At 45.8% G+C, this 6,224-nt stretch overlaps 1 long non-coding RNA gene across 1 annotated transcript; it reads left to right on the plus strand.

Annotated features, from left to right (window-relative positions):
- The first annotated feature begins 4,042 nt into the window (after window positions 1-4,042).
- LOC128467327 (uncharacterized) lies at window positions 4,043-5,201 on the plus strand. The gene is made up of 3 exons (XR_008345708.1): window positions 4,043-4,089; window positions 4,505-4,667; window positions 5,091-5,201. It is a non-coding gene; the product is annotated as an uncharacterized LOC128467327 (long non-coding RNA).
- The last annotated feature ends 1,023 nt before the right edge of the window (window positions 5,202-6,224 follow it).

Here is a 6,224-nt window from a genome sequence, read left to right on the forward strand (position 1 = left end):
GTGAGGGAGTAAGAAGACATGTCTGATATATGAGGGAGAAACACAACGTCTCTGGTGTATGTGGGAGCGAGACAACGTGTCTGGTGTATGAGGAAGTTAGAAGATGTGTCTGCTGAAGGAGGAAGATAGAAGACACGTCTGGTGTGTGAGTGGAGGAGAAGACGTGTCTGGTGTATGAGAGAGAGACGACGTGTCTGGTGTATGAGGGAGTGAGGAGATGTGTCTGGTGTATGAGAGAGAGAGAGACGACGTGTCTGGTGTATGAGGGAGTGAGGAGATGTGTCTGGTGTATGAGGGAGTGAGGAGATGTGTCTGGTGTATGCGAGAGGGAGAATACATGTCTGGTGTATGAGGGAGCGAGATGACGTGTCTTGTGGATGAGGGAGAGAGAAGACGTGTATGAGTGAGTGAGGAGACATGTCTGGGTTTAGAGGGAGTGAGAAGACATGTCTGATTTATGAGGGAGGAAGACGACGTCTCTGGTATATGAGGGAGAGAGAAGACGTGTCTGGTGTATAAGGGAGAGAGAAGACGTGTCTGGTGTATGAGGGAGAGAGAAGACGTGTCTGGTGTATGAGGGAGAGAGAAGACGTGTCTGGTGTATGTGGGAGTTAGAAGGCGTGTCTGAGGAAAATAACATTGCATTGACAGTTTGTTTTCTGTAGGTATTTTTGGTTGAACCAGAACACCGGGACAATCCTAATGACCGAGAGACCTCCGCAGGGAACGCACGACCTCAATATTACGGTTTCTGATGGTGTGGCCAGATACCTTCTCTACTATCAAAATTTATGTACAAGAGATTGGAAGTGACGCCTTCCGCAGCTCGGTGTCTCTGAGACTCACAAGTAAGTAATAAGTCGTGCGGAGGGGTCTCAGGTAGATTCTTGTAGGACTCCGCTGGGACATTTGATGGGATGACTGCCTGGTTTGACCATCATGGACTTTGCACTAGATAAAGAAGTGATGTACAGGTCACCATAGCTACATATATATGTAACCATTTCCCTGGACTCCTGTACATTGTACCATAAAGACATTAAAATGATGTAGTATCCCTGCATAGGGATAGAAGGAAAGGGTGGGACAGGAACGCTCTTGGCATTAAGTGACCCTTGTACTACTGAGTGCGTAACCCCAATTCCCTTCCCCGCTCCTATCTGGGTAAATACGTTACTATCTCTGCTTCTCAGTCACAACTTTTTAACCCGCATTTTAGGCATTACAGCAGAGGAATTCATAGAGATGGATGAGTTTGGAGTCAGCAGACGTGACCAGCTCCAGGCCGTCCTGGCAGACATGGCAGCTGCCCATCCCAGCCATATCCACATCTTCAGTGTGGTGAATGCAGAGGATAACGCGACCGACGTGACATTTTCAGTATGCGGAGCTGCCTCCTTGCCACAAATCCGAGATCTTACGGAGCTTATTGACAGCCGAGAGAGAGAAGGTATGGACAGAGTGTTTATGCCGTTATTACTGAGTAAGAATAACGTTGGCTGTCTCTTAAAATTAATGATATTACAAAACGCAGAATATTTATCAGTCTCATGATATCTAGATGTATCCTGTTTGTCTTTCATAGTTTTGTGGAAATAATTCCCTTGGTTTTGAATCTCTGAGGGTACAGCCGGGGGTTTATTACTTTATAACAAAAGTAAAGATCTAAGAGTGATGCGTTTTAATCATCTTTATCTGCATTTGTTGTGGGAGGGAGCTGGTCCTGGGGTGCCTAATGGCAACAGAACTGGGATGGTGTCTAGATAAGTTTTTGGTGCCGTCTTAACTGAGTTTTTTTGTATTCTTCTCAATGACAGATCCGATCGGTTCTGAAGGAAAGGAATTCCCAAGTATCCATTGATTTCTGTTCACGGATGGGCTGTTTGCAGGATGGCGGGTGCGCAATCCATAGTGCAGTCAGCAGATCCCTGCCACTCGTGGATGGAGGTAGTGCATCTTTAGTCTCAATTCCCCAAGTCGGAAACGTGTCCTGCAGATGTCTGGTACAGAAACAATTTTACCAGAACTGTTATTCTCTGCCCCAAAACCCTTGCCTGAATGGTGGGACTTGCACGTCGACTCTCAACGGTTACAGGTAGGCAGATTCTCTGGACCATGTTCCTGTGTGACTTATTCCTTACATCACCAACTTCAGACAGTCTACCATTGAAGCTAAAATATTTCCATTTGTCTTTCCAGGTGTCGCTGTTTCACTTCGTTCCTTGGGCCACGCTGCCAGCAGACTCAGGGAACATTTCACGGTAACGGCTATGCATGGATTCATCCTATCGGTCACTGCTCAGACAGCCATCTATCGCTGGAGTTCAAAGAGACAGCACAGATGGATTATGACACCGCGGAGCGTCAAGAGACAGTAAGAACTTCATTGCAGTTGGTGAGTATCGAGAGGGCGTACCGAGGAGGGACAGTATCAATGCGAGCGTAGTGCACCTTCTTTCCCTTATATAGTTATGAATGGTTATTAGTTATTGTATACCCCTATTTCATTGTGAGTTTCTCTAGAAGTAAGATGATCTTATGGTTCTTTCTGTGCTTTAATTGATTCAAACTGAGAAGAAATAGAGAACTCAACCACTTTTATTGAATGTTTACACAGTACAATACAGAGTCAAGTCAAATCACCAGTACAATGCAAAGAGTAACAAGTAAATCACAAGTCATAGAGTAACAAATCCAGTGCAATGAGTTACAAATCACAAAGCAAAGAATCACAAATACAATGCAAAGAGTAACAAGTAAATCACAAGTCAAAAAGTAACAAGTACCATGCGATGAGCAACAAATCAAAGCGTAGAGATACAATTCACAATGCAAAGAATCACAATTACAGTGCAATGAGTTACAGATCATGAGGCATAGAGTTACAAATACAATTATGAAGTCATGAGTAACATGAAGTGAAAGTAATAGTAAATCTACATTGACAATAATCACAGTTGATTTACATTCTTAGTCTGCTCCGGGTCCAGCCGCACTGCTGTTAATGTGGTTTTGTTTCCATTCCCAAAAAGATAACAAGCAGCCGGCTCCTTCTCATCTTCAGACAAGACCTGACCACGCTGAAGCTTAGCTTTCTAGAGCAGGTGAATGTTACAGACAGAATGGCATCGGATAGACCTGCGCCTAAAAGATAAAGTAAGTTAATTATCACATCGTGAGCCAGACATGTAATTAATGCAGCCACAGGAAAGCTTGAATATTCTCCTTTCCTCACAGAAGTAGAATGAAGGTGAATCTTTGAGAGCAGACACAGAGCTGCATTATACTCAACTAACTGACCTTCAGCTAACTCTACATGGAACATATAACCAAGACAAGTCACGCCAAATACACAACGATTCGCATCGCACGCAGTCACATTTACTTAAAGGAAATGTCAACGTCGGGCAGTCAGGGAAGATGAATTACTGACTTCATTTACTTCGGTGCAGGGAGTCAGCCTGACTCTGGATCGCTGCCACACGGCTTTGATAAATGAGAGAGGGGATCGGAGGAAAGCTACTTACAGAGGATCGAACGAGTTGTGAAGTCCACGGAGTCATCATGCAGGACAGAAGGTATGGAGCACACGGACGGCTTGGGCTGGAGATCAGGGCTGACTTTACTGCAGTCACAGACGATAAACCGGGATTAATGCCTAGCGGCTGCTCCCCTGGGTTTGTAATCTGCATGGATGAAGAGAAAGGAAGTGTTGAAGAGTCATGACAATTTTTATGCAGGTTGAATATTATCTGCAGTAGTAAAGCCCCACACCACGTGTTACTGTGACCCTTGTCTGATATGCATGCCATTCTCTGCAGGTTTTGGGAGTCGGATACCGTTCTGCAGCTTGGAGGCGTTAAGCAGTCATCTACTCGTTCCCACAATCTCCTTCTGCACAAACCCTTTAAAGGCCGTCTCCGCAACATCGTTCTTAATAAGCAGGTAATGACTTTCTATCACGCAGAGTATCGCTTACCTCTTACTGCAGATGGCTGCTCTGTAGTGGACATGGGATCTGTGGATGCATCCGGTAAATCAACTTCGGTACTTTGGGGGTCTCTGAGCAGAGGGACGCGGTATGACCAGGTGGGTTAGCAGGATAGTCCCAGCTGGTATCACGTAGGACAGAGGTTGGTAATGATTCCTATAAGACACGAATACATTAGAATGTTCTTTGATTAGCAACATGTATTAACATTTAGCAGCAGACGGGGGGGCTCCTTCTGGTTGGACGCGGTAGAAATTGACAACTTGAATTCAACAAGCATCTCGACAAATGCGATGAAGAGCAATAAAACACAACTCGCAGATATGCAGCTAGTGTGTGAGGAGCCAGCTCAATAGACATTCTAAGGGTAACAAAGGTTAACTGAACCGTAAGAACGTAACAGGTAGGTCCGTATCAAAGCTTTCCGCCGAGTTATCTGAGCTACTTTGTGATGACCTGCAGAATGATCTAATAATTTTCTTTATGGGGTGTGTGTTTCCTTTATAAACACAGGTGTAAGATCTAGCAGCCCTGCTGGAAGCTGTTAATAGCTCCCCAGGCTGCACGAGGAAGGGTACAGCTTGCTCATCACCTGCACCCTGTGACTCTCCTTGCATCAGTGACCCCCGGACCCCCAGCTGTGATTGCCCACCCGCTCACCAGGACTGCGGAAAAGGTACAGGCTTGGCTTACAGCGATGCGCTCATGGGTTATAACTCTACAAGAACATTAAAAAGAGACCCAAACCTGAATTAATGATTCCACCACCTCGCTGATCAGAATGTCTCACACTATACAAATGTGTTTTATATTAAGCCATTTAGATGAAGTACTATTTTTCATGCCAATATTTATGTTATATTAAAGACTCACCGGGACATCTTTGTGAATGCCCAGAGTATAGTGTAGATTATTGGAAAATGGGGAGTTGTGGTGCAATCAAGGAATCCATTCGAATGTTTGTGCCCAAAGCTCTGCCAGAAAGGACTCTTCATACATCACATCTGAATGCTCTGCCACCGCCAGGTGCTCTGCTGGGCGATCATTTCTGTATCATAGTGAATAGCGTAATCTGCATTATATACTCATCCTTTTGCAGATGTCCACAAACACTTCTTCCATCCTGGAGGCCACATCCGGTACCTGCTCCCTCATTCTCTCCATCCGCAGCGGACACATTTTCAGGCAACATTAAGAACACGCAACGCCGACAGCGTCATCCTGCGTTTGTCTTCTAAGGACCAGAACAAATCTATCCACCTGCAGGTACCAAACACAGCATGAAGTCCATACCTTGACACGCGTCATGCTGCACGTTGGGTAGAGTCACATCCACATCTGAAGCTCCCGATTCAGAGCAGCCTGTAGATGGGACAGCTTTAGGGTCATTGTATTTCAGCGTTCGCTGCAAGAGCCCAGAGTGCTCCACTGTTAGGTGGTCTGGGTCCGCAGCAATGGTGAGCAGCCTGTAGATCATAGCAGAGCTTCAGCACCCGATGGTTCAGCATGACCCGGGGATCTAACGGCACCGTTTGTTTTGTCGAGGTGAGGCATGGGCTTCTAACGGTCTCCTACAATCTCGGAGAGTGGAACAAAGTTGGCTTGGAAAGGATGCAGAATGAGTTCACGCTTCGCTTTAATGGAGGAGGGGAGCACAGACGCCAGCAGCAGCTCACGGGACCTACAAAGAAATTAAAGTCGTTCCGAGATGCAAGACTCTGGGAAGTCTCAACCAATCGGGTTATCAAGGTAAAAAGCAAAATTGTTAGATAGTAAGAGTTTACGCTTTCACAACAATGGGCTTTAATAAAACTGTAAAAGCATTTCTAGTGAATGTAAGATTAGAAGCCATCTGTAAATCTATGGGGTATAAAGACTCTCCCTGCCCGTCATTACCTGGAATACACCATACGATGCTGAATTCCCATCATGCGCTGATCTCCAATTCCTTCTGTGTAATCAGGATGCATAAAGAACCAGAGACTGAACAGCTACCGCATACCCATGGAGTACACGACGGCCTCGCCTGTGTCCGTTATAAGCCGGGAAGGAGTGCCCGAAGGCTGCGTCTCCAACGTCTGTAGCAGCGGCCCCTGCAGCCGCGGCTTTGTCTGCGTTGATCTATGGATGAGCCACGAATGCAGGTATCACCCAACGCGTGCTGGGGTCACAAGACTTCAGAAGAGATTAGAGCTTTGGGGTCCTACCTTGTGCTTTCTAAACATTCCCAGTT

The sequence above is a fragment of the Spea bombifrons genome, chromosome 10, assembly GCF_027358695.1.
Source record: "Spea bombifrons isolate aSpeBom1 chromosome 10, aSpeBom1.2.pri, whole genome shotgun sequence".
NCBI classification, from domain to species: Eukaryota; Metazoa; Chordata; class Amphibia; order Anura; family Pelobatidae; genus Spea; species Spea bombifrons.